General features: G+C 39.7%; 1 protein-coding gene and 3 long non-coding RNA genes across 6 annotated transcripts in view; 2 read left to right on the forward strand and 2 right to left on the reverse strand.

Annotated features, from left to right (window-relative positions):
- The window catches only part of macrod2 (mono-ADP ribosylhydrolase 2), a 417,202-nt gene that overhangs the window by 319,152 nt on the left and 71,184 nt on the right, over positions 1-26,866 (forward strand). The window lies entirely within an intron of this gene.
- Positions 1-26,866, reverse strand: part of LOC144001040 (uncharacterized) — a 129,742-nt gene that overhangs the window by 25,395 nt on the left and 77,481 nt on the right. The gene's annotated exons all lie outside the window — the stretch shown is intronic.
- Positions 14,736-16,009, forward strand: LOC144001041 (uncharacterized). 2 transcript variants are annotated; one of them, XR_013278363.1, is made up of 3 exons: positions 14,736-14,941; positions 15,383-15,613; positions 15,885-16,009. It is a non-coding gene; the product is annotated as an uncharacterized LOC144001041 (long non-coding RNA). The 2 variants fall into 2 exon arrangements; XR_013278364.1 differs by lacking the exon at positions 14,736-14,941 and adding an exon at positions 14,958-15,276.
- Positions 16,302-17,228, reverse strand: LOC144001042 (uncharacterized). The gene is made up of 2 exons (XR_013278365.1): positions 16,803-17,228; positions 16,302-16,721 (listed from the first exon to the last, which is right to left on the reverse strand). It is a non-coding gene; the product is annotated as an uncharacterized LOC144001042 (long non-coding RNA).

A 26,866-nucleotide genomic window follows, 5' to 3' on the forward strand; every position in this document is an offset into this window, starting at 1 on the left:
CAACCTGCAAGTAATTTATTTACTAGGGGTTTCAGGCCATTAAAATTTTTTTTATCGTAATTAATCGCACAACTTCAATAATTAACTCACAATTAATCGCAAATGTTATATCTGTTCTAAATGTACAATAAAATGTACAATATTTTAGTAAATATGGCTGCATTTTTTAAGCCATTGATACAGTAATTTCATAATTCATAAAATTTTGTTAAAATTAAAAAGATGTGATGTACTGTACTGTAAAAAATAAGTGATTGATTTGTGTAGATGTCATGTTTCTGCCACTAAATTGAATAATTGCATTTGTAAGATGCTGGTGACAGTTTAGTGGATTATTGTTTTCATATTAAGAGCTATCAGTCTTTAACATGAAGTTAAAGATTTTAAAATTTTAAAATACAACAATACAAATGTATGCATTGTTCTGAAATGTATTACTGCTAAATTTTGACATGGATGTATCTGCTGCGTTGCGACTGGAATTCCCCACTACAGGCTTTTCAAGGAAGGGGTGGTCATTAATCATGCATTAAAAAGATTAGCAGTGTAAAAGGAACTTTAAATTCACTCAAAATTAACACAGTAATGTTGTCACCCCTAATATTTACTTGCAACAAAATGTTTTTTTTTTTTTTTCCAACATAACATTTCTCCTAACCCAACATTGATACCACAGGAATAGAATATATTGTTAAAGTATCAAGTTGAGAAACGTATATGGAGGGGAGAGAAAAAGCCTTACTATTTGAGCTTGCCATTAATTATGTGAGTCTATCTATAGCCTGCAGAAACAGATAGTAAATGAAAACCATTATGACCACTCCAACATCCTGTCACTCACTTGAGCTGATACTAAGCTATAATGTCTGGGACATTCAAGTAACCTTGGGATGTGCATGTCGGTGTTGTAAATGGTGAGATTTGGATTTTGCCTCTACACCAAATGCATCCTCAATGCCTCTATAGGAATTTGAGCTGCAAGGCAGCTACCAATACTGTATCAATATTTCAATACCATCATCCTGCAGGTCCCAATAGCAATTTTCCGTTTTAGTGTAGATCATCGCAAAGTGAGCTAGCCAGGGTATTGTGACATTTTCCTGCCAATTAAGTTAATTATTTAATTAATCTAGCAGAAGTTCATGTTTGTGACCAATTAAATGTCTGACATGTTTGTTGGCATTTTGAATTTGTATTCATAAACTAAAGCTTCCATTTTATCTTTAATTTTGGCCACCATCATTGGCACCCATAAAGGGGACACATGTTGGCAATGACACATTTGAATGATTTAAACTGGCTGTCACAGTTGTTATCGCAATTTACAAAAATTCCAAGTTCCTAATGGTTGCCTTAACTCTTAATGCAAATCGTCAATCGTGTACACCCCTCAGCTCTTAACAGACAACTTGACTTAGCATGTGAATTTCGTGGCTCATAAGACTGTCCTCTGTTTTTCTGTATGAAGAACACGCAAGCAAGAAAAATGTTTCCAATGTCGGAGGCTTTCGGCTGCCCCTCAGGGGGAGGAGACGAGACCACCGTAGTGATTACCTACGCTGTTGTTTTGTGATTGCACCCGTCTCTGGCATGTTATTAAGGGGAATGGGTCATACCTCGCACACCATCTCAAAGGGAGAATCAAATCAGCCTCAAAGCCTTGCTTCAGGCATCGGTGCATTTGAAAGTCAATGTTTTATTTGAAAGCATACATTACTTGATCAGAGCACGTTTTTGCCCAAGGTTGTATTCATAAACAAAGTGGGCCCGATTTGGAGTGGTTGATAAAGGCAGTCGAATGCATGTTAAGTCAGCACTCATTCAATGTGCTGTCTTTCAGTATGCATTTTTAATTGCTTGATGACTGAAATTGTGAATAGATATCCTTATGTATAGATTTTGATAATAAACACAATGTAGACTTTGCATCAGTTTTTTTTACACATTTGTTTTCCAAATACTTTTCAAGATTTATCATACGTGTTGCGAATGAAAGTACTGAAATAATGTTAAGTTCAGTGCGTCAAAAAAATTAAATACATTAATATTGTGATAGTGTAATAGTGTGAGCAGCCTCTAACAGTGTACATCAAGTAAGCAGAATTTTAGTGATTTTTTTTCTTTTGAAAATACACACTACACAATTTGTGTATATGCAAGAAGAATGTAAAATATTTTTTCTGATGAATTGCAATATCCTTGTCAATTGACATTTGAAGGTTACCTGGTGTTACTGTATATGATTTAGTTGTCAAAGACCATGCATTTCAGTTGTTTTTGTGAGGATAGTTTGGCCCTGAAACTGGTTATTTCATATGGTTATTTAATTTTATTTTTTCTGAACGAGTCGCCGGTTGACGATCGTCCTTGTGTTTGACCTTATATGTTTGAATGTTATTAGAAGTAAACTTTAACCGGCAGTCTGCTCTTAAGCAAAATACCTCTCGATATTAGCTGTCCAAAAGTTGAATTTCATCCTTGTAAATTGCAACAATAAGTGCAGTGAAGGTGAGGATGCTGAAGCCGTGGGCAGGTTTGACAAAGCTTGCAGACAAACAACTGTGTTTATGCCGAATTAGTATGCAAATGCTAAATAATTAGGCGAAGAGGCTTACTTTTTGTGATGTTTGTGTATGTTAAGTACATGACCCAGGCTTGAACTTTCATCCCAGCTGTCTTCACATTGCTGGGTGCAAACATTTTTGTATGTTTTCTGCTCTCTGCTGTTATCCCCAGGCTGCCTGGGGTAATCAAAGGAGGCCAGCATTAATTGGTGGCTCCTGGCAAGATAGCAGGTGGCCTTGGGCAGGTGACGACCTGCCCAAGGAAAGGGCACCCCTCATATATTCAATGCCTACACAACCATCCCTCTTTCCTTCCCTTCACCTTCCAGTCAATGTTGTGGGCCTCTCTCTTGAAGGAACACAAAATTCATGTTCCTTCATTCTATTAGCTAGTGTGTATGATCATTAACGTGCAAATATCAATGGCATCCGATTCCCTGAAAAAAGGTTTAAGCTGATTAACTCATTCACTCTCATTTTCACAGAAGCAATCCCCTTTACTGGGTTTTGACTGATTTTGCAAAACCCACAGAACATTGTGTTCTATTGCTCTAAAAAAAACATATAACCTGCCAAAAGAAAGATTAAAGTCTCTTCATCAGGGGGGAAAAAAAAGAAGTAATTTCTATCTGTTTCCGTTTTGCAGCAATTAGAATTAGAATATAGCAAAGTTCCATCATTATTCACAAATCTGCTTCGAACTGCGGGCACATTAGCTTGTTCTAACATGGCCCTGTTTGATCTCTTATACTCTGCTGCCACCTGCCGGACATTGTAATTACTACCATTGCTTCACCCATTCTTTACAGTTGAGAGGCTGCATCAAAGCCTTCTGTATGCTCTAGCATAAAAAAAAGAACGTATAAATCCGTCTTTTAGATGCTTGAAACATTTAAAATAGAACGTATTTATACGTTTTTGGGAGCAAATGAGTTAAGTATCAAAATAATGGCATATACTGTACGCTGCCATATTGGACATTTTGGACGACTTCTCATATCAAATATACGACTTATCACAAGTGGGCATGTGATAATCATAGGCTGAAAATACAACAAAACTCTCAGTATGTTGGATTATCTTAACATTGTGTCACCTCGGTATAATGTTCTTAAAAAAAAAAAAAAATCTACACTGCAATGTAGCTCATCGGAAATAGTCACGCCATTTCATTTAAAATAATTTCACGAAATGGAATTGTGGCTGCCCATTTTCCATAAACGTATCTCAGACAATAGTGACACTCCTGTTACTCGAACTGCCCGTCTCCGTACGGCAGCATAAACGTCTTGGAAAGGCGTTTTTTGCCTGACTTGTGGCTGATACATTCATCAAGCTGGTGCCAAGCCAATATCACACTGTCACAAGAGAGTGTGTGCCATTCGATCACCATGAGGGGCTGACAAAACAAGTCCCTTTCCTCTCTCAGGCCAATGTCTTCTATTGCCTCTCGGCTCCTCAGTCATGTTTATTTCTATTCCTTGCTCAAGTGGGCCCAGGTTCACGTACGCCGCCACCTCGACCTCCCTTTGGGCCACCTTGTTTGTTAACCTAGCTGAAATTGAGCATTACGTTTTCTGGTAATGGAGGGAAGAGTGGCGAGTCGCCTAGAGGTGCTGAAAAATTGCATTTTAGCGTGTTTCCATTTAAAATCGGTAATTGAGCTGAGTCACCTGCTTTCTCTGCAAATGACTGTGGCGGGCAAAAGGTTCTGCCTAAATTCATCTTTCTCCCAAACTTGTTATAAGGAGAGGAGTTGATGCTCCCAAGCTTTTTTCTTATCACTCTGGAGTCCCTATTTGTCATTCAAGGGAAACCGTTAAAAAGCTCTCGTCCTGCAGAGAGGTCCCCAGTATACTCCTGTGTTCTCATCGCCTCAAGCAACAAATTACTATTTATGTGCACAGCTTTGGCAGCTCACCAGACTTTGCCCCTGTTCAACCAGCATTGCTAAAGCAGTCTTGCTTTTGTTTCATTTGTCCTGTTTTTCTGACAGCAGACACTGTCAGGCTGATATTTCAAGTAACAAGATGCAATTCAAGTTCCACAAACCTGGTCCACTATGCAAGCTTAAATTGTTGTTCCAAAACAAATTGATTACTTTTATGCTTTTTCCAATCACTGTTGGCATTAAAAAAAAACAGTTTTGAAATAAAGTATGACCAGAAAAACAGGATTAATACCAAGATTAACAGAATTAATGCCATGCAACCTTTAGTCTAAGGGCTGTAAAATCGTTAATAGATTTCCAATAAGTTTTTTACAACTTTGGTGTTATTTCTACTTTTGGAGCACTAATTGGATGAAGGCTGAGGCCGCACATTCTACTTCTTCAACTTTATTATTATATTTCATACCTTACACTTTTTTGATGTGCTCTTCCTTCCACATTTCTCAACCAATTCTTACCATTCAAACTTCAACATGTTCCAAAAATTCACAAGTGTGCATCCATTTTTCTCATTCCAAAATTTCCCGGAACATGCCTAAAATTTGGTTGCTGTGGAATGTTTGCGTTGTCGTCTAATGCTACGTTCTCACCAAACCCGAAGAGGCGAACTGGAACGCTTCATTCTCGAGCGTTTCACCGTACGCGTTTTTGGAACAATTGCTGCTCATTCGCGCTTTCGTGCGCACCGGAGCGGAGGAGGCGTGTCCCTTGGTGAACAAGGAAGTGGAGCACTTTAGCGAGCCATCAAAAAGTGGGCACCGCCAACTACTTCCACTTCTTTTCTGGGACAAAACAGCCTTGGCACTATTTTCTCCTTTTTTGTGTTACGTGATAGCACTTTCACTTTTTTTTTTTTTTTTTTTTAGTGGCAATCTGGCGGCCGACATTTGTACTAAAAATAGCTTTGGCATTAATAATAAGCACTGCTGCTAACTCGGTACAGTTCAAAAGCAAGTAAACGGACCTACCAGCACTTTATTGGTCATCATTATGTCACGGCTGGCCGTGTTGTTGCGCTCGGGGTGACAATAGAGAGGAGGCTGTGTGTGACGTGGCCCGTACTCGAAGCCGATTGGCTAACGCAAGTACGAAACGCGAAAAGAGTTCAATTTGTTGAACATCGACGAATATGCGAATGTGCGGATTTTCGCTGCTGCACACCGCGTCCCAACACGCGAAACACGTCCTCGGCTCCGCCCCAGGCACTTTCGTTCCGTTGCGCGTGAACTCCATTGACTACAATGAAAACGCGCCGCCGAATCGCCATCCTCGCTTTTGGTGAGAACGCAGCATTACACAAACCATAAAATGTACTGTAGAATGTCTATTTGTTTACCCAATAGGCTTGAGGTTTTTTTGTTGTTTTTTTATCACCAGAAACCCAGAAATTAAATCCCTCTGTTGTAATAATGTGAATGAATAAACAATTTAATTCCTAGATGTTGAAAACTGGCAAGCCTTTGAAGAAAATAACCGTTTTGGGAACATTTCAATCCCTGTTTCTACAGAGACTCCATTTGAGCATTGTGGACCTTTTTTGAATTATATAACAAAAACAAATAAATATATTACCTCTCAAGTGTCCAGGATGGGGGATTTGGGGTTTCTGCTGGCAGGAAAATATATGTGTAAAACGTTCTTATTGTGATAGCTTAATGACAGTCATAACATGCAGTCATACAAAATCAGTATTACAGTGCACCTCTTTCAAGTAGTAGTAAGTACTTCCGTTACGCAGACATCAAGTTTAAGATCATCATAATCCTTTTCTATTTCGAGTCTAAAAACGTGCAAAACTTGATATTTCTTGTATTCTGTGATACAGCTGCATCATTCTCATTCTACAGTGACTCACTTGGACATTTTGAGAAACTAAATGGAATTGTCATGTGTATTGGCCTGCTTAAATGGTCACAAATTGTTCCCTAGATCGTAAATGATGATTTTACAGAGAAAAGACGACACAAAGAAATATGAACCAGGTTGGTTGATGCAATCCTGTGTATGTTGTGAAACACAAACCGGTTCTGACTGGAAATGAGCTTCGGTGCTTAGAGTACACTTGATCTGTCGCCGTACTCCACTTCTGCTCTCTTCTTTGTCTCTGACACATCCTCTCTGGGTGTCCTCAGAGGTGTTCGTAGCTTGTTGATAATTTAACTCAATTTAATATTGAACCTTGTTTTAAAGCAAAATACAACGTGGCCACTTCCCCTCAGCTATCATAGCCAGTAGTGTATTGGTCCCGGAGAAGTGGTATACTTGAAATGTTCAGGTTTTTTTTTTAAGTCCAGAAATACTGATCATAGCAAAGACATGATGTTACAGTATGGGCATTCTGAAGCCTGAGCACAGGCATTTTTCATCCTCATCTGATCGAGATTTCTAAAGGGCTTGGAGCTGTTTTATTTCTTTTTCTTTTTACATTTTAGCTCTCCAAACACAACTTGATAGGAACTCATTCATCCTCTCTGCCTCCAAAAGGCGGCCAAGGTTTGGACCCTAACCAGATTCAACCCGTCACATCATCACAGAGCCTTCAGACATGCTCTTGTTGAAACGCTTCACTGACAGAGCATTCAGCCATTCAGCTGCAGCTTATCCTTTGGCTTCATCAGGAAGCCCATTTCCTAATGGAACACACAAAGAGGATCTTTCAGGATTATAATAAGTATACTTGGTAACTCTTGTTTAAGCGCCGTACAGATGTGAGAGGTTTGATAATGGTTTCGATTTATGATAGCAACAGATTCTTCATCGCTTCCATCCTTGGGTATTTGGGAACGCTTTCATTTAGCACACATGTCCGTGTCACAAAGGACCTCCGGTTGTCAGGCTGTGGCCTCAGTTAATAAAATGCCTCTCACAATCCATCTTGAGGTTGCAATTCCAGGAGGGGTTTTGTGGAGAAAATTAAAAAGAAAATTAAAAGAAATTCAATTAAGTGATTTGCTGAATTGAAGGGAAAATGGCAGTGATGTGGAAAAGGCTTTTAATCTTGGGGAACCACCTCTTCTTCTATTAAGCTCATATCGTCTGCTTATCACACTAATCACTCCACCCAATGTCTGCAGTCTTGGCGATTTTTAATGAACCCATCATGGCCTGATTCGGTCCACCAGGACTGGCAGACGCGGAATGCTCTTGTGAAGTGGGCTTGAAACAATCAGGACGACGCTTTGGCTCAGTTCGACAGCAAGAAAGAATAGAGCAGAAATTAGTGTGGTTGTTTAGGAGATCAAAAAGTTTTAGTCAAGACAGCAAAATAAATACTTCATTTCTTGGCTTTTTCTATGGCAGCCACATGAGGCGGGACAAGCTGTGAAGGATATTGCAATAATGTGACTGTAGGGAAGATCCTCACTGGCCACGATAAGTACAACTGCATGATGCTCAAGATATCAGAAATGAAGTCATACAACAAGAAAATGTTGCCTTTATTTTTTATTTTTTGGTAGGAATTTATATTTAATTTTCCCTTAAAATTGCATGGAATCAATTGCAATTTTCTATTCTTTTCATTTCTACTTCATTAACTTAAAACGGCCACAAGAGGGCGACCTCCATCGCAAGTTCTGATAATCTGTTATCGGGAACCATACCGATACCTGAGATCAGTACTCGCCCATCCCTTAAGAAAGTATCAATACAGTACATATTTTTAGTTGCTGACATGCTAGTTTAACACTGTTTAGAATAATGACATGGCAGCAAACAGCGAGGAACTAGTTTACTAAAGAGACATTTTGTCACTCATTGGAATCGGTTTGAGTTTGCAACTTCAGAGAGAAATGGTGATAATGAGTCCAAATCGTTTTTTGAGGACACAGACATGGAAAATGGAAAATAAAGACATGAAATTCTAAAACTATAAGTTAGGGGCCATGGTTAAAAAAAAAAAAAAAAAAAACTTCCGGAGCATTGCCTTATGTGGGAAGAAAAACGATTGAAAAGCAAAATTTAGAACACTGAAAATGTGAAAACAGAGCACTGTAAATAATGTCATTAATAAAACAAATGGGTCACGTCAGGTTAGTGTTGGTTCAATGTACGAAACCCATCAGAGACAAATATATTAAAATAAACCCTGGATCTCACCATTTCACTTCATTTTTGGGGGTGTGGCATGAGGCCGCTTTCGAAGATTTTCTTCCAAAGGTCTGAGAACTGTATAAACATTGACTTGTACAGTTAAAGTCACCCTCTACCCTTTAGAAAAGGTTATTAAATTGCTAAAAATCTGCATATTCTTCCAGCGTGCGCATTCCAGTGTTTATTTGCTGCCAGATATTGAAAGTGATCTGGTTTTCAAGCTGGGATAAGCAGCGGGGGTGTGCCCTTTGCCATTATTCATGCTTGCCAATCGATTCGCCACAATGCCATCCAATCAGGTAACTTGACGATTATTCATAATTAAAGCAATCTAGATGCAAATGAGAAAAAGTCAGGGGGCATGTTGCGCCGAATGAAAGTCTGACCCTGCTAACCGCGGGTTCATCATGTTTAATGTCGGTTGCAAACGCGTACAAATAAAACATGCGCATGCCAACCCACACACATTAACTCATTTACCCTTTTGTCAAGAGAGCAAACAATCATTGCGCTGATTGAAATGACGCGTAAATTGCAAATGGTAATGTGATTACTTTTTAATGTTGCATTTTTCTTTCCCATTTCCATTTTAAGTGGTGTTAATTTGCATTGTTTATTTTTATCATCCAAAGCCTAATAAGGGTAAACACTATTGAAGCTATGCTCTTTAAAGGGGAAGTCAACCCAAAAATGTTCATTAAGATATGTTGTATGTACCTCTGCTAGTCCATTCTGCTTAATATTGGTGGAGTATGAGTTAAAGTGGAAGTCAACCTTAAATATGTGAGTTTACTACTCTAAACATGGCATTCTGATTTAAATTAAATTCGTAGAATATGATTTATGAAGCAAAATCCTTACGTTTTTATCCATCTCAGGGGGCGGCCAATTTGCCACATGCTGTCGACTTAAGATTACATCACAGTTACTGAGAGCTCTGGCTGTGATTGGTTGTTACATGAGACCTGAGCAACTGTGATGTCATTTTCACTCAACAGAAAGTAGCAAAATGGCCGCCTTGTGATATTGATAGAAACTGCTGGATTTTGCGGCTTAACCTATATTTCACTCACCCAATATTAAACGGAATACCATATTTTGACTAGTGTCAAGAATATTAAGCAGCAAAATGCAGTTGTTTTTCTCCAACTCAAGGGGTGGCCATTTTGCAACTTGTCAACTGAAAATGGCACCACAGGTTCTCAGGGCTCAGCTAACTCGGGTAACAGGACTTGGCTTCAGAAAAGGGGTGTGACGTGATTGGTGATGTCATTTTCAGTTGACAGGAAGTGGCCAAATGCCCCCCCATTTACATGGATAAAAACTGGTGTATTTGGCTGATTAATTCATCGTCCACAAACACAATATTAATCAGTATGTCGTGTTTAGACTAGTGGGGCTGCATAGAACATATTAGTGTAATGAAAATGTTTGTGTTGACTTCTTCTTTAAAATGTTTAAATAAATGTACTACTTTCTGAATTATTAGATCATTGTGACATAGCCAAAACAATAAATATACACCTGTCATAAAACTGATTTATAAAAAATAATAATAATAAATTAGCACACACTCAATATTTTGCTTAATTTGAGTTTTAGTGAGCTGTCAAAGTTGTACCAATTTGAACAGAAACGGGCAATTTCAAATGTACCCAAACCCGAGCTACCATTGTCCTAGTAAATAATCATTTGACATCTTCATAAAAACAAAATTGCTAACATCAATTTATTTCAATTTATTTAAAAAAATAAATAAATACCAAAAAGTAATTTTGTTACAAGTAATGCTAAGCTGCATATCAGACAGCTGATGTACAGTAAATCCTCATATTCATTATTTGCCAAACCCATTTTCATTCATTCATTGTCTTTTGGATCCGGTTGCATTGCGATAGAAAAACCTCGAAACAACTCATGAGATCAGGTATGAAATTACTCATATGGAGAGCTGTTTTCAATGTGATGCAGTGTGTTATTATCCATTCAGCATCCACGCAATTTTCGGTGTTAAATGGTGGGGGGGGAAGGTGCAGTTGTCAGTGCAGAAACAATCACTCATACTTGGCACTGTTTAGTCACATGATTTCATTTACCAGTCACTCATGCATGGTTGCCTTCTACCCGCTACACTACATACCGTGATGTTCTGCCTTCATTATAACACAGTCTGCGTAGATATTAAGCAAGAACAAGTAAATCATGTATTTTTACTAATTGGATGAAGTTTGAAATAGGTTACTTGAATTGTACGGTGGCGTAACTGAATGCATTCCTGTCTTTGGTCCGCATCCCGGAACTCAAAATTCAAAACATCTTTACTGGTTTAACCTTTCGGATAATTAAAATGACTCCTGAATTAATTGCTATTAGGTTGTGACCGATTCTTCCGGCGTGTCAGAGATTTAATTAATCAATTAAGTTATGACATCAATGCCATCATTTGTACATGCGCACATCATCGCTCTAAATGGGGACGTGTGTGTTTGCATTTCTAGAGTAGGTAGAAAGGATTATCATTTGTGCATGTACTTAAATGTGCTTTTTATACAAGTGTATTAAGAAAAAAAAACATCTTAACGGACACCTATCTGTATGACTTGACTTGACCACCAAAATATTGTTTTGTTTGTTTTAATCTCCAGCTCACATGAGCTCTTTTTTTAGATGTTTTAATATCATTACCTTTTTAAAAAAAAAAAATATGCGTCTATGCGTGCCACTTGCATAATTATTTTTACATGAAATAAATTAGGTGTCACCAACATTGCGCTCAAGCAATTCACAAGCCTGGTGTAAAAAAAGCTCACCGGTGAGATGTTTGTTTTTTTTTCAGGTTGCTATTGTTTTTAAATCACACTTGCATTGCCTGGTAAAAAAAAAAGCTATCAATTTTTTATTATTTAAAAAATGGTTTAAAGGTTATTATTTTAGCGTGAACTGTAGCACTAGCGGGTGCCGCAATGAGAGATTTACCACCAAATAATTTAAGCAAATTTGATCTTTCAGAAGTGTATGTAACTGGTATCCCGTTCATGTATTAGAAATAAAGAAGTTCTCAATTTTTGAAAAAAAAAAACGCTTAAAGTCACATGCCAAAGCAAATGTGACACTTCTTCTTCGTTCATTAGAAAGGAAACAGTGTGAACTTGTTCCGGCATGATTTTTATCCACACTTGATCAGTGTTTTTCCCGTCTTGCAGAACTGGTGTGAAGAATTGTTCTGAGAGGTCTCGAACCTGAGATGAATTGCTATGAGGGCCTGAATTAATAAGGCAAAGGTTAATGTTATTGTAATTATCAGTGTGAAGTCTTATGGGAGATGATTTCCTCATCAGCGAGAAGCCTGTGTGATCACATCTCATGCATTAGACTAATAATTAGATTTTAACACTGCCTCTTTCATACTTTATTAAATGCCGTGGCACCCATCTTGTCATTGCTATGCCGTCTCCGGGGTCAAGGATGTCAGCCGACAGCCAAATGGGAACCATGTAATGACAGACGCGTCAAAATGGCCGCACCAATTGCCAGCCATCAAGCTGTGTTTACTTAATAGCTTGTTGAATCACACACTATTATCATGCAGCGATTGTTTCAGCAGGTTGAGGTGTAAAAATGTGTCGCGAGCGAGTTACAGCACTGAAGCGTCCCTTATGGCCCGTTGAAGGCACAAATGCAACTGAAACTGCTTCACAGCACAATGGATCATGTTGTTATGAGTCCCTCACAAGTAGTGCACAGGGACAACACATCATCACATTCGCAAGTACAATGGCATATTGTTACCTGCGACTTTAGAAATGTGGGACCCTGTGGCTGCAGAAAAGACAGAACGCTTCTTCACTACGTTGTTTGGTGTTGTTGGCCAATTTACACATCTCTACTGCAGGATCATTACTGCTTTTACACGTTGGCCCTCCAGGTACTCTGTAGCGTGACTCTTTTGGCTGCATCTCGACGTGTGAGTTTCGCATACTGGGCTGTATCATCGCCCACCATCCTGGCAGGCAAAATTCCAACTCTGCACATAAAGGTCTTGATAGAATCAAGAACTCACTTGTAAAAGAAGCCTTGGGGACCCTGGCCTTTCAAATTCTTTCCCACCAAGCACGAGAGTTTGGCTAAATTCAGTTTAATACTGTTTTTTGTTTGTTTGTTTGTTTGTTTGTTTTTTGGTCAAAGAAAACTAAACAAAACTAATTTTGTCAACACACATTTTTCACCGGACGAAAACTAGACTAGACTAACCCTCATTAATGAAGAATAACTGAGACTCAATAAGTATGCATTTTAGTCGACTAATGAAGACGTGATGAAAATGTAATTCACTGAATAAAAACTGGACTAAAATCTATGGACACAACAAAAACGAGACAAATGATTTTGTAAAATATTATCTCAGCTAATCGGTCACTGTGACACTGTCATGTGACACACACCCTTTCAAATCTGCAGCTAGCGAGTGCAGCATGCACAAACACATGTGACAGACAGGTGGAATCACAATGAAAGGTTAAAAAAAAAAAAAAAAAAGTTATGATGTAACAATCCAAAGGCTATAGCATTCCAACAATAATGTTAATCCGACCGCAAACTAATGCTGGCTAATTTACTAGCTCATATCATGGAGCCATAGAAGCCACTTGTTGATACTGTAATTGTGTGTGAAGTTGTTTTTCAAAAAAAAATATTGAAAGAATTTTAGATCCAAATTCTCTGACAAAAAAAAATACATACAAATGTAAAATGATTGTTCGGACTAAAAATTGACTAAAATGTTGACCCTTTTTGTTGACTAAAACTGGACGAATAAAATTGTTTCCTTGCATATAGGTATACTGTAACCTTGCAATAGCCAGATGGATATCTGGTACCTCTCCACAATAGTTTCGTCGGGAAAAGGCGGACATTCTGTACAATAATTTGAGCTGATTGGACGATGCGACATTCTACACATTCGTTTTAACCAATCACGGCCACGGCTAAAAATTTTGTGTTGGTTCTTGCCGACGGTGGGAAAAGCACAAACATCTTACCAGCTAGAAATGCACGAAGCGCCTCTCGCTGTTCAACATTCAACAAGGAAACGGTGTGTAATTCTGTGAGAACAGAATTAATTGTAGCGTCCATTCATCCATGTTAGGCCAACGCTGGCTTCCTGGTTTCGTCACAGTTTCATATAACAAACAAACGGCGGTTATAAGCGGGAACGGTACAAGATGTATTCTCCGGAGTTTGTGAACTCACAAAAATCGCGAGAATTCATCTTGCAAGGTTAGGGGTACTGTTCATTCCTTATGTAGCTGAGAGGGTTTTGAAAATGTAAGTTGTTTTTAGGCTTCATTCAAGACTGCTGGTAAGAAATACAGTAACCCACTTGGGACTTATACGGTTGTGGACCGCAAAGCTTTCCAGTTGAAAATCAACAAAAGGTTGGTTGTCATGCAAGTTGTCTAGTATTAGAGGTATATCAAAGTCCATATGATACTTGTGGGTAGGCTGACAACAAATCTAATCTTTTTTTTTTTTTTTTTTTTTTTTGGCAGCCTTGGTTCTTTTTTTGTTTGATAGCGCGACTGCAACTGATAAAACCAGATAAATACATTTGTACATTTAATGGATAAATTTTGTTGCATGGTTGTAAGAACAATGCAGTTCCTGGTGCATCAGCTTGTACCTATTAGTACTATCGCTTAGAGCCGTTTGCTTTGAGGTTAATTTGCTGGCAGATAACCCTGCATTGGTGGTCCACCACAGAAGAAGTCATTTCCCACACTGTTTTAATTTGCTTCACACTGGGATTTGTCACCGATCAAGATGATGCTGTGTGAGACCACCAGAGTCTTGTTAGGTGGAACAGTGTAAGGCCTGACATCATTTGCATTATTCAGAGCGTACTGCAAAAGTGTGCGTTAGCTCCTGTCACTCTCCAAAGACCCATGATACTTTCCCACAGTGCGTCACGGTTTCCCTCTGCAGAATAGCCACCTCTGCTAGACAATTAGCCATGAAAGAGCAATTCCCCTTACTATAGGTCGCTTGCACATGTCGTCACTTCCGCCTCGGATTTCTCGTAGTCGCCATGCTGGGTGGCCTCCATTTACGTAGCGATTCGGTCTAACACGTATCTATCACGTTTGTTTTCTGCGTTTAAAATGGTACATTGTTGCTGCATCGTTGGCTGTACGAACAAAGCCAAGGGGGAAAATGGTCGGTCTTTTTTCCGAATTCCGAAAATAATTAGGAACCAGGGCCTGGAGACAGAGGAGTGCGGACTCCGGAGGGAAGTCGTTACTTTGGGCTCGTGTGTGCAGCGATCACTTTGTGAGCGGTAAGCTTGTTTACCTTTATTTAATGCATGAGGATTAATAACGTTTCGACCGCCCATATATGGGCAAGTTGCTTATGTTTTGGATTCATGAGCAAGCAAGTTCGGTAGTACAAGCTGGCTAGCGGACGTTAGCCGAAAGCTAACATCGAACATTTTCACCCAAGTAGTGCCAGTGCAAAGTGTTTACTGCTGAAATTGGATTGATTAGTCTTGGGCTTTTAATGCCGATAACATGTTTTTTGGTGGCAAAATGTAAACTTGGAAAAAAAAAGAGACAGAAGGGGCTGATGCAAGAAAACAGACCCCCGGGGGTGATGCAAGAAAACAGACCCCCGGTAGCCTACACATCATACTAAAGAACTTATTCACGGCCACCCTACTGCGGTAAAATAACCAGTCTTTCCATATTTTATTTGTTTATATATTTGTTTATTTTAACAGGTCGCCCTGCGCCCGTTTTTCTGTCCAATCATCCCGACTGGGCTCCAACATTAAAGTTGGGTCCCAAGTTACAACATCTATGTCTCAGCCCAGTCGGTGCCAAGATATGAACGTGCACAGGAGAGACAAGCAAAGAAAAGACGACTCGAAGTGGCAGAGATTGTTGCAGTTATGCAGCCAGATGGCTCCAGTAACCTGTACCCTCAAGTACTGCTGACATCATTGACTCTGGTATGCCACTCAGAATTCATTACATGATATATTGTATGCATGAGTGAATGTATGTGTTTGTTTGTGTGTGTACATGCACCTTATATTTTAGAGACATTTGGAAGTGTTTATAGAAATAAGTATTTGCCTGTAGCAATGTTCATACATTAAAAAATGCAACAAAATGTGTACATTTCTTTTACACTGACAAAAAAACTATACTACTTTACTATATTAAACCTATTACTGGTACCGTATTTTTTTGTGATTTTTTATTTATTTTTTTCTTTAGGGATCTCATGCCACACCGACTTGATTGCCAATGACATGATGGAAACGAAGGCGAGCATCAAAGCATTGGAGGAGGACAACATGCGACTGTTTGTTTGGCGCTAATAAAGGCAGCGTTTATACAAATTCTATTGTTGGGTTTGTTTACAAAGCTATACATAATAGAAATGACAGGATTTGACTCAATGTGCAATATGGTCCCTCTTAAAGTAATGGCATAAATCTCTATTATTTCTAAAAGCACAAAAAATGAAGTGAATAATGATTAGATGTAGTAATTTCAGGGTTAAAAATTGAACTGTTAATTAATGTAGTTTATTTTAGCACAGGTGCCTACCATCCTGAGATGACGGTATGATGTAATGTTGATGGGGTACGCAATGACTTTCATTATGCTATGTACAGAGGAAAAAGTTGCTCTCTTTTAAATTTGTTTAATGTAAGACAAGTACCAGTACTGTGTTTCAGTTTTCCCAATAATCCTTGTTTCACACTTGTCACAAAACCACTGTCCTTTTGGCAGTCTAGATTGGCACACTTCAAGTGATATCATTTGATTTTACAATCTGCTGCAGCACAAAAAACTACTTTATTCCGCATCTTTGAAGTACATGAGCAAGTGGTAGGTGACAGCGGCTGAGCAGGAACACTGGAAGTCCACTGCTGATCTAGTAAATGCTCTCCCGAGCAGTTCAGGTAAGGAGGGGACTTTGGGAGAAAAAACTCTGGCTTTTCCAACTGGCCAAAACGAGCGATCTGGGTGGACTCGCTCAATCACACTTTGTCCACACCACAAAGTCGCAGAAGTCCGTCCAGTTAAACTCATCTGTGCCTGAATCTGAAAATATTACAAACATTGTAATGAAAATATGAAACATAGAATTAAATAATAAACTACAAAAAGTAAAGCCATACATACCTGGTAATACTATTGGTGTTGTCGTGACAAGTGATGGGAATTGTTGCCATCCGGCACCAGACAGAAATTGGGTGTTGTGACAGCCTCCTTAACCGTGAGATCATAAGAAAAGCTGTCAGTATGCTCAGTAGTTACCATGAACACGTTTTATTGTACTGGAAACTGAAACTAAAAATACGTCCTCTGAGAGTGGTTAACCTTAACCATTTAGAATAAGTTGATTAAGTAACATGTAACTAGTGAAAGGGTAGCATTAAATTTAATTAAGCCACGGGGAGGCTGTGCATAGTTACTTTTTATTCTTATACGCTCTGCCATATTTGCCTGTTATAAAATTGTTAGAAAAACCACATCAGGTAAACCTAGCTGTGCATGTAAACACAATGATAACAGGAAGCCTGAGAACAAATCAACATTTTTGTGTGCAGAATTACCAACACCATGTGTTTACTTACGTGCAACAGCAACAGTTTCTTCTGATGCGATGTTAAAGTTTACACTCTGTATCCACCCGCTTACAAAATAATTGTAAGCCTCCAGGGATTTGTTGGCGTGTTATGGAGCATGTTGTCAACACGAGGTAGGGAAAGATGTCCAGAGATGTCACATTTGGCCAGCAAGCTTTCTCCGTCAAAAAAAAAATCACCCTTGGTCAGGACGTAATTAGGATCAATCCCGCCACACAGAGACACCTTCTGCCTGTATCGTTGTTTTTGATCTTCCGGTAAATCGTGAAAATACTGCGAAAATGACATCAGGTTGATAAGCTCTACCGTGTAACTCGCGAGTGTACCTTGTGAACCGGCGGACACCCAATATGGCGCCCGAAGGAAAAACTCCCATGATGCATTACGATGTGCAAGCGACCTATTACACCAAAGTGACAGATTGGAGGGGAAAAGTGCATGACGTCTATGCTCAGCACTGCTTTCATGTCTGTTTTCTCTCATCATGAGAGGTGACCTTCACCTGCTCATGCAATCTTAAATTTGGTGTCATCTTTAATATTAAGAGTGAAGCCTCTGGCAAAGGGCAGCACTTTCATGCTTGTGATTGTCTTTTGTTCCATCTTAAAAAAATAATAAAACATTCCAGTTGAATCGTTAGCATTAGCATGATTATAGCTTTTGTAACAACATTTGGAGATCAAGCTATTTGTTGACATGTTTAGTTGGTTGACAATTCAATAGCACTAAACCAGATAATTCACTCACCATTATCCAACCTTTTTTTTTTTTTTACTCTTACCCGGCAGTTAGTGGAAGCTGGCCGTGCCGATAACATCTGCGTTGATTCCACATTGTAACGTTGGAAAAATGCCGCCAGAAAAGCTCAGCTTGCGTTGGCTCTGATTGGCATCATAGGACTACATTTCCCATGATTCTTAGACACGAAAGCAGGAAGTCATTCTAGCTCCAGTATGTCGCAAATGGGAATCTAAATAGGAAGGAATATGGCAGATAAATTCATTTTTAATTGGTTTATCGTATGAATGAGACAAAACAATGGGGCTGGCGTAATCTGCCGGAACTCGGGACATAATGCGCAAAAATCTGGACTGTCACAGTTAAACCCGGGATGAATAGCGACAAGGTCTTTGCACTCCAAGATTTGAAGGTAAGGGAGTTTGGTGCCTAGTTCAAGAAACCACATCAGTAGTCGGGATGCCAACCAGCATCTCTCCACCCGATGTGATTTGAAGGCCCAGAAGGCAGCGACGGGCCCAGGGCTGATCACACCCGTCGAGCTCGTGACAGAAGGTACCGCTTGTACCTTGCTGCGCCTCCAGTCATTCACACCATCCTGTCCGCATGCCTCGCCAAATCAGGAGCATATGCCAAATCGTAACCCTGCAAATTTGGTGAGAAACACTCAGCCAGCCAAGCAATCAGCGTGTGCGTCCGTGCATGTGTGCGTCCATGTGCACGTGTGCGTCGGCGTGTGAGACGCTGCTTTTTCCACCACAACGCTCGCCCACTCAGCTTGACTAAATGAAACCTGTAGCCACTGCTTGATGTTGTGAGTCAAAACGGATAGTCATAATTATAGCAACTAGAAATCAATTAGACCAACTGAGAGCGGTTTGTTGCTACCTGCCCCACTAATTGCACCGTATATCATATTCATTACCTTTCTTTGAAGAAAATATTTATATAGAATAACTCAGACAAAATAGGTTGTCCTTGATCACTTGCAGAGCATCATCCTTTTTTTTGTTTAATCCTGCAGTTTTTAGATGAATTATTACAACCAGTATTAGTGGTATATTTTTATTATTATATTACGTTTTTATTAATGAAGAATTATTTACCAGTCGGATTACACTGGGTCCACAATTGTTGAATTGGTTGTGACAGCTGTTTTTAACTAATTTTTGGGTGCAGAATCCAAACTGATGTCAGTTTTTCTCCATCGAGCCAAGTTGTTGTGCTATATGATCCCCATTTTTTAAATATGAATATGTGTATGTATGTAATTAAAACACTAAGGTGAAATAGTTACAAGTTTTGAGGGGAAAATTTGTGACTACACAAACGAGTTGCCACGTAGCTGTAGATGAGTCCAATCGTAATCAGATCTTCTTACTACAGCTAATCAATAGAATTTTGCTCATCTGGCAGTTAAGCTGTGGGAAACAAAATGAGCTAGAATTTTTTTTTTTATGTAATTTTAGAAGCAGCATGCCAATTTTAGTTTTAATCAGCATAAAAATCTTTTTGTGTTTTTTTTCCTCAAATAGTTTTCCCTGTGTTATCTAAAGTATTCTGGGCAGGACAAACATTTATTGTGGCAAAGGTTAAGCCATGTGCTTTCTTCCATACAGTATAGGCTAACCACAAAATGACATAAAGACAAATGAGCCATGGAGCAAAGAAATATTCTAAAAATGATCTCCCCCAAAGAAAGTAATGATTATTCACATTTCCAAAAATTGTCTGTAATGGAAAACATTTAACAAACTGAAACCTGTGTCAAATCTTGTTTGATGGTAATTCAATTTGTGCATGTCTGATCTGGATTTCCCATTTAGCAGCAATTACGTCTTAACCTCTGAAATCCAATGTAACATCGAAAACCCTATTTAATCACTTCAGAAAGTTTCATCTCTTTAAATGCTTAAGCCTTGGCAGAGTTCAGGCCTCTCTGAGGTTTCTCGAGCAAATGAACTTTATCTAGCCCGCAGTGAATACACGGTGATGTGTTGCCTTTTCAGGAGGCCAAGCCTTCACTGGCAGATGAGGGGCAGTGCTTTTAAACCTCATTCTAATTGGGCCACTAATTGACTGTCAGACTAGAAAAGGCGCACAGCGCAAGCTGGATGAAAGGGTCTGGGTCACAGGTGAGACGGAGATAAAGAGAAGTTGGCTGCAGTGACTTGAGGACCTGCAAGGATGCTCTTATCTTGTCCTCTGCTCTTACTCAACCTGTCCGTTGAGTACGGAATAATGTCACTTGACTACTGTTAGTTTACACAATGGGAGGAATAGACCTGGACAGTTTAGGATGTCTTACTAATAGTCTAGTTTACAGAAGTGCAGCACAAACTATGTTAGTGTACATAGTGTAATATGTGTAGTAGTATCCCCTATACACTGTTTCACACGTAATGCAATTTAAATTAAATGTCATTTTAAATTTTAATAGCTATGTTGCGCTTTTATATTATAATGGCACAGAATTTTCAGGTAGGTGACAAACAAGAAATTGACAAAAGGTTATTCTCAATTGTATTTGGTCAACCATAAACATGACGTGATCTATTCCGCTCTGCTATTTAAATGTGCCACTACATTAATCAGAACAGCCATGATGGACTTCAGTTGTTTGTTTAGTACAGTAGGTGAATTTTTTTTTCACATTTACAAGTAGCTTAAATCAAGCGCTCCCATCACAGACCAGCTCTGATAGGAAGCCGCAATTTTCAAGTGCATAAACGATGACATCACTCTGCATTTATGTCACGACTGAACCAAACTGTTTACATCATGCAGTGGTGTCAAACATGCAGCTCGCGGGCCAGAGCCAGCCCACCAAGGGGTCCAATCTGGACCGTGAGGACAGAACACAAACTGCAGTTTTTCATTCCATTTACTTATTTTGATTTGATGCAGATTTTGCACACCTTAAAAAAAAAAATCAGATTATGCTGCAAAAAATAATAAATGGGATTATTTTCAGAATGTCCACATAATCATTGGAACCCAAATAAATAAATAAATAAATAAATAAATAAAGATCTGATGTTATTTAGAGCTTATGCAGATTTGGACATACTGGCCCAACCCACTTAGGTTCAAATTTTAGTGAAATTGGCGCCTGAATGCAAATGAGTTGGACGCCCCTGGTTCATATAACGGTCATGTTCGGATTGGCAAAAAGAATATAGTGCCCCTGTGAATCAGAACCAAATACATTCAGATCCAGTTTTTAAATTCCAATTGAAATGGAACATTTTCATTACGTTTGGTCATATTCAGTTTAATTCTAATTGACATTAAAAGTTCCATATAAAAACATGGCCAAAAAATATTGGCCAAGTATGTAATAACACACACAGAATTTCTCTGTTAGCTTGAACCACACTAGTGGTTAAAAAAAAAAAAAAACATTTAGGATGTAACACATAATCCTAGAGGGCTGTTAAGCAAATTGAGGATACCATTAGTGCGAGAGTACCGAACAATGACAGCTGTGCAAAAAAATAATAATAAGAAAGTGACCGGTAGTGCAGTAAATATGATACAACAATGTTATTTTACACCATAGCTTTGACTTCAAAGGTAACCTAATTTTCATTCTGCATTCATTCCATTTTATATGCCAAGTGGAATACATAAAACAGCTCGAGAATGTCAAGAGGGACATATTGTAAAAATATCATCTCCAGCCCCAATCACAGTAAATCACATTTTTTTTCCCCTCCACAATCTGTATTTGATTTTATGAGCAAAATCTCCCTCTCATTTGACCAATGCGATTCATTTTGCGCCCATGTTGTTTTCCTCTCGGCATCTGCGGTCGCCCTGGCACAGTGTCAGTGTAATGTCACTTCAACTGCCTTGGGAGCTGCGACACTCCATCAGCCCGACTATTCCTCCTTGAGCTGGAGAGTCTGTTCCATCAGCTTTCAGCATTAGTGCTGATAGCTGTATCAGGGCTGCGAGAACTGCTTAATCACTGCAGTATCAGAGTGACAGATGACATATTTTACTGCCACCGCCACAAGCCCTAAAGAAGGTCGAATCTACGCAGGTTACATTGGCTGTGGCAACCCGGCTGCCATAGTTTTCAATTTGTCAGGATGCGTGCAGTCACTGTTGAAATGGGTCTGTTTAGAACTGTCCAAGTGTTGTGTGTAGCTGATGGTAAAGGCAGGCAGTGTTGCGCCATCATACAGCTTTTGCTTGTCGGTTAGTCTTTTTTTCAAACATTCTCACGGAATGGGGGACAATGCAGCTTTCAATTGTTGTGTTCAAAATAACTTTTGTGTGTGTCATGACTAGGGTCATGCAGGAGTAATGTTTGGGTCTTGTTTCATGGCTGGGGTCACGCCTGGGTTAAGTTTGAGTTCATGACCTGTTAAGTTTGAGGTCAAGTGTCTGTTTTGTACTGATGTAACCATCATCAAGTGTCAACTAGTTTTAGGCTATGTGATGCTAAGAATCTTGAATGCTATGTGATGTAAGAACTATGTGATGTCAAGGATCTTTAATCACGTTACTGGGTCAACAGCCAATCAGATAAGTCCATGTCAGTACTGGGACCCACATGTCTAGCCACAACCAATGGGATCGATTTACTTTCTATACAAGCTGTCTGATGAGAAATGTGTGTGGTTGCCGGATTATTGCTCTCTGTTCCTCTGTGCTTCTCCGCAGCTCAAGGGGGCTTGGCGTCTCGTGATTCTGGATGCATTCTCGTTGCTTTTCGTTTAGTCAAGTTATGTGAATAAATAATTTAAACCTTATTTGTGTCTGCGCCTTGCGATCCAACCCTTCAGCACACAACAGTGAGCTTGTGAACAATAGAATGTAGAAACTCATCATGGGGGGGGGGTGGTATTTGTCCATACATTGACGTAAATCTGAGGCTATAACCAAATGGAAGGAAAGGATATCCTTTGACCCAATCCCAGTCATGTATTTTTCAAAACCTGCCTTGAAGAGAAAGGTTGGCGATGAAAATGGCTAAAAAAAAATAGGAGACATACTTTTTGCTGACCATGGGGGCAGCCAAACATGAATAACCAGAGAGCTGAGAGATGACCAGCTCACCAATATTGTTCATATTCTGATGAACAGTTATAAATACAGATTGAGAATATTAGATTAGTTGCACCTTTTTTTAATGCTTTGAACCTGTCATGACTGGGTCACGACAAGGTTAAGTTTGAGTCATGGCCGTGAGGTCAAGTGTCTGTTTTGAACTGATGTAAACGGCATCTAGTTTCAACTGGTTTTAAGCTATGTGATGTCATGAGCTATGTGATGTCAAGAGTCTTTAATCTCTTTATCTGGTCAACAGCCAATCAGATCATTCCATGTCAGTCCTGTTACCCACATGTCTAGCCACAGCCAATCCAATCAACGGTCTATTTAAGCCAAACCGAGAAGGTGTGTGTTTGTCGGATTATTACCTCGGTTCCTCTGTGCATCTCCACAGCCCAAGGGGGCTTGGCGTCTCTTGATTCTCGATGCATTCTCATTGTTTCTCATCTAGTCAAGTTTGTTCTATGCTTCTCGATGTTATGTGAATAAATAGTTCAAATCTTATTTGTGTCTGCGCTTTTGGGATCCAACCCCAGAACATAACAGAACCCACTTTTTTATGGAATACTTTATGCGGCCAAGACGCACCAGGACTCTATCTCCAGTGGCCCTCACATCACTTGGATTTATGACCCCTAATGTAAAGTACTGACCAATACTGACATTAAAATATTCAAGTGTTCTTTTTGATGCAGCTGTATTGGGACCCTATAGAACTCCCAACTACACTTAATCGTGAAATAAGTAGCTTAAAAAAACTGAAAATAACATGTCGATGAATCATCATAGTTGGCCTGAAGTGAAGCTAGGAAAGTAAAATAAAATATATAAATCTAAATGTTATGTAACATTCTTTAAAAAAAACAAAACATTTAGTAAAGACCTGGGGAAAAATATTAACAAAGTAACAAAAAGCATTCAACTATTTAGCTATTATGTAATCGCTGACCCACGCTGTATTCTTAAACTCTCTGAGGCCGCAAGACATTTTCAAGTAAATAGTGGGTGCAGGTTAAACCTATTGTTCTTTTGTTCATATGTCTCAATTTCAGCCCAAATATGTAAGGATAAAATAATCTGTCTCAACAGCAATAGATCGTGCAGCCTTGGTTACATTTCTTTTTGTACTGCTGGGGATAGTTAAAATATTCTCTCTGGCCCGTTTCCATGTCAGCGGTTATACATGAGTTCACTCTGGCGTCACAACAGCTGTGTGGACAGGCTTTCACCCCAGTGATCAAATAGGACCGGCGACTTGGTCCTGCTGTGGTGCCCCGGGCAGGCTCGCTGTGATGACAGCCCCTTCGCTAGCAGTCCAGCTGGGGACCAGTCTGCCCACCACCTTCCCTGGGTGAACACATCGTAAAGGCTGGTTCCAGTCTGTCCCTCGGGAACGACATAACTCGGTCACATCAGAAAGAGGGCACGCTGTTCTCATATTTACATGTTCTGTGTTCAGTGTAACATGGCTGTTCAGTATGAGGTTGTCATGAACAAACTTGAAGTCATTGTTTTCTTCTTTTCTAATAAATAAAGGGAGATAATGGACATTGCCTTTAAGAACTGACGTTTTCATCACGTTACAGGTGAGGAAGACTCTGAAGGCTAGTTTTGTATTTGGAATTGGTTCTGCTTGACTAGCTAGGAAGTGTGACTGTCCTCTAGGATCTTTATATACCAAGCATATAGATAGTGTATACTCAAGATGTACGCCTGGTGGAAGTTGTACTGACCAAGCTGTACACCCTGTGTGGGGTCTACCACGGCCAATCTGGGGGTCTGTGGGATGGCACCGCTCCCGTGGCCGTGGGCTGTCATCCCTCTCGGTGTGAATGAGCTCCCCTTGGGAGCTTTTCCTTACAAGGTTTCTCTGTGCCTCATGTCCTTTTACATCATTCTGAGTTTTTTCTTTTTATATTATACTATAAGATGTTATAATTACACATTTGACTATAACAACCAATCACGGCTCAACTACAGAAAACAAGTGAGCCATGATTGGTCATTACCTGACCCTGAGCAACTGTGATGTCAATTTCAGATGAACGCAAGTGACAAAATGGCTGCCCACTGAGATGGAGAAAACAGGTGGATTTTGCTGCTTAACTTCTACAAACACTATTTAATCCGAATACTCTGTTTAAACTCATAGAACATATTGTAAGGAAATGTGTGTGTTGACTTCCGCTTTAACCGTGACTGACATTAACTAAGTGATGCGCTTGATCATGATCAAGCAAGCTAGGCCTGCAGATGAGGAGCCGCAATGTCATTATTGAGCGCGGGTGTCGAGGGACGGGACACCATGGCCACATGGTGCTAAAGTGAGGTGAAGAAATGGAGTGTGACTGGGCAGATATGACGAGAAGTCTAACTGTCACCTGAGGTCCCTCAGGCCCAGCTGCTTCGCAGCCCGAGTTTAGAGCAGAGAAACAGTCATTAACCTTGTCACATTGATTCTGCCCTGTTGGCTTGTTTTTCGCCTGACCCATACTGTGGAATAAAGCCACCAAAGGGCTATAATTAGCTTCTTTTTCTCCTCATTCTTTTTTTTTCTCAGCGGGCTAGTTTATTGCATCATCAATAGCTCAATATATGGTGCTTTTGTTAGAACTGTGACATTTGCTTTCCTGCATGGATGCTGGCTTGCCTTTTGATGTTCTCACACCTGAGCTGGTTAGGAAATCCTGAGAGAATCCAACATTATGTGAAAATGACTCCGCTGCCAGTCAACGTCATATTATCACTTGCAAAGTTTGCGCTTCCTCTCCGCCGCCCGAACGTGCCCAATTCCTTCCTCTTCTCTTTGTACGTCTGCATGCTGTTTATTCATCAGACAAACCATCTGCTGAAGTTGTGTGTTTGTCCGCCGCGTGCTGTCCTCTCTGCACACCGCTTCACATGGCGGTGTTCTTCCAATTATCTGATGCGCACAGGAAGCCCAGCGGGCTCCGACGCCCACTGCACACGCATGAAGTCTGTGTGTTCACGCCAGGTAGCCTCCCAGCGTGTCGCCGGGTAATGGAAACCGAGAGAGAGGCCTCTCTCCAGCTCTCCTCATCATTCATTTGGCGAGCTTATTAGCGCTCCGTAACCAGCAATAATCTGCAGCCCTGTGTATTTCATGCCCCATTTCAGAATTAGTGCAATCTTTTTATGCTCTGAGACATTTTTTCACCGGCAGCGATGTTTGTACTGTGTAATAAGCGCTGGCCCTGTGTTTTTGTGCACTGTGCCATGTCAAGCAATGAGGTGAGCTGAGCAGCAAGGACTTGTAGGCACACTTGTACCTTGTCACTTAACTGCGTAACGTTTGGGTGACTGCAGTGACATTAAGTGGTAGCAAATGCTAAATTGAATTGAATTAAATGTAGAAATAAATATAATTACTGTCTACCCAAATAGGCACACTTGGCTATGCATGAAAATATTCCAAGATATGCCAGTTGGACTTTTCCTAACCAGTGCTTTCTTGCTCCACCACCATCAGAATACCGGACATGTGATTGTTAATTTTACAATCAATGTGAACTGTAAATTCATCCCTTTAATTAAAGTATAGTCATTCACACAATAATCTGATATTGATTGACTAAATTAGGCTGACAGCTACAGTGTATGATGAAATGCGAAAGACATCAACTATTTTGCATCATAAGCTTTTCCTTCCAAAAAAAACTTTTTACTTTTTGAAATGGTTGCACTAGCAACTGTAAAGTTAAGAAATTGATGTAATTAGTCAAAGCAGCTACAGCCAGCATCTTTGAAGTTTTGAATTGTTATAAATGCATAAAT

The sequence above is a fragment of the Festucalex cinctus genome, chromosome 14, assembly GCF_051991245.1.
Source record: "Festucalex cinctus isolate MCC-2025b chromosome 14, RoL_Fcin_1.0, whole genome shotgun sequence".
NCBI classification, from domain to species: domain Eukaryota; kingdom Metazoa; phylum Chordata; class Actinopteri; order Syngnathiformes; family Syngnathidae; genus Festucalex; species Festucalex cinctus.